Source organism: Marmota monax, unplaced genomic scaffold (assembly GCF_021218885.2).
Source record: "Marmota monax isolate L192 unplaced genomic scaffold, Marmota_monax_Labrador192_F-V1.1 WCK01_AAM20220418_F8-fsc00137, whole genome shotgun sequence".
NCBI classification, from domain to species: Eukaryota; Metazoa; Chordata; class Mammalia; order Rodentia; family Sciuridae; genus Marmota; species Marmota monax.
This window is the reverse complement of record NW_026692854.1, coordinates 3,744,586-3,746,611: the sequence shown is the minus strand read 5'-3', so window position 1 is coordinate 3,746,611 and position 2,026 is coordinate 3,744,586. Positions and strand designations below refer to the sequence as shown.

At 37.7% G+C, this 2,026-nt stretch overlaps 1 non-coding gene across 1 annotated transcript; it reads right to left on the bottom strand.

Moving 5' to 3' along the window:
• Window positions 1-623: 623 nt before the first annotated feature.
• Window positions 624-805, bottom strand: LOC124096007 (U2 spliceosomal RNA). The gene has a single exon (XR_006852755.1). It is a non-coding gene; the product is annotated as a U2 spliceosomal RNA (small nuclear RNA).
• Between the last annotated feature and the right edge of the window lie 1,221 nt (window positions 806-2,026).

The following is a 2,026-nucleotide window of genomic DNA, read 5'->3' as shown; positions in this document are numbered from 1 at the left end:
AGGACTTAAGTTTATTGCCCCTCGCTTTATCTCTTTTCTCCTTTTCTTCCTGTCTTCTTGTTGGTGTCTTATGTTTGCCCTGAGAATGTGGTTCTGATATCTCCCCTAATTCAGTTCTTGGCCTTTCTCTAATATCCAGAAACTGACTCTGGCCTTGCCGCACTACTCCACCTCTTGCTTCCTAGATGGGCTTGATATTCATCCCTGGATTTCCAGCCAAGAGTCAAGTTTCTCCAAGTTTCAGTCTCATTAACTCAGCATGTGACAGGCTGCCTTTGCTAGGGACATCTCTCCTTTTTTTTTTCCCCCACTTCCTATGATAATTAATGGATAAAGTATTCATAATAGAATGCTCCTCTTTTGTTTCTTCTAAAAAATGTTTTCTTCTTAGGAACAAAAAACAGAATGGTGGTGGCCAAGTGCTGGGGGAAAATGAAGAAGGGAATTGTGGTTTAATGGGTATATGGTTTCAGATTTGCAAGATGGAGAGAATGGTAGAACTATATTCACAACAATGTGAATATACGGAACAATACTGGACTAATCACTTGCAAACGGGTATTATGGTAAATTTTATGTGTCCTCTTTTTGTTTACCTATTTACTTATGTTTTAAGTCCCCTGAGGGTGTGCATCATTTCTGAAGGTCCCGCAACACCAATCCTATGCTTAGAGAGAATGGACCAGTTCCTATTCTATCTCCCTGCTCCCAAAGTCCATTTAATATGTTGTCCTCAAATAGAGGCTGTATCAGATATTAAATACAGATACTACACTTGATCTTAGCCAAAAGGTAAAGAAGCAAAGTGTGTGTGTGTGTGTGTGTGTGTGTGTGTGTGTGTTTAAATCACATTTTTTTAAAAAGAGAATTTTTTAAAAAATGTTTTTTCCTATGCTTTACTATGCATATTTTTATTTTTGTTGTTGTTGAAGTGGGTGCCAAATTTACAAGTGCTTATTTATTCAGAAATAAGACCTACAACATGGCCCCTATAATTTCTTCACAAACCTGGTCCCAGCAATATGGAAGTACACAGTCTACAAATAATAGTTGAGGATCAACTGAACACTGCTAGACATTCCTAAATACTGGCAGAAATTCAAAGGAGAATGGTAAACAAGCCATTTCTTAGTGAAATTTATACTCTTAAACAATAACAATAATAGATCTACCATTTGCTAGGGTTATTCTGTGCCAGGAACTGTGTGTCCTGTATACCTATTTCTTTATTGTCTTAACATTGAATGAAGTAAGTCATTTTTCTCCAATATTTGGAGGTGGCATGTACCTCCTTGGAAAGCAAATCTAGAATTAAATTCTGTTGAAAATAGGATTCATATGTATTAGTGTCTGTGTGCCAAGCAGAGTGTTGAAGAATCTTATATAAAAGTTTCTCTCCATTTTAAAGATAAGAAAATCAAGGCTCATCCAGGTTAAAAAGAAGTGCCAAAGACCATTTAGCTAATAAGACACTGAGACTATATATAAAACTGGTGTCTGGCTGATCCCCAAAATACCACAGTGGTTTCTGCCATGCTATGCAGCCTTCCCTTAGAGCAGTTATACAAGGTGGAAAGTGGCTAAATGTGTCAAGAATGCTACATGAAATAATATAGGAGAGAAGAGGAGATTTACTGCATGTGGAGTTGGTTGAAATGAAAAGGAATCTAGGAAAAAAGAATAACATAAGCAAAGGAGCAGAATGAGGAACAGGGATTTGGTGTGGTAAACAAGCAGTAGAGTTGGCTGGAATCTTCTAAGCAAGATGTACGGCAATAGATGGGATGGGAAAGCTTCACAAGGCCTGGACCTGCAGGACACTGATGTCTAGTAGTGGAGAAAAATTCAGATTTTTCAATCAGAGGATGAAGAGCTATGCTTTAGGTACGTTCATCTAGCAAAGGAATGTGAGGCATATAAAATGAACTGCATGGAGATTGGGAGAATGCTGAGAAAGAAACAAAAGCTAGCTCAACTACTTCACTCCCCTTCATCCTATCTCTTTTTAGGTTAACATTGACCTTAA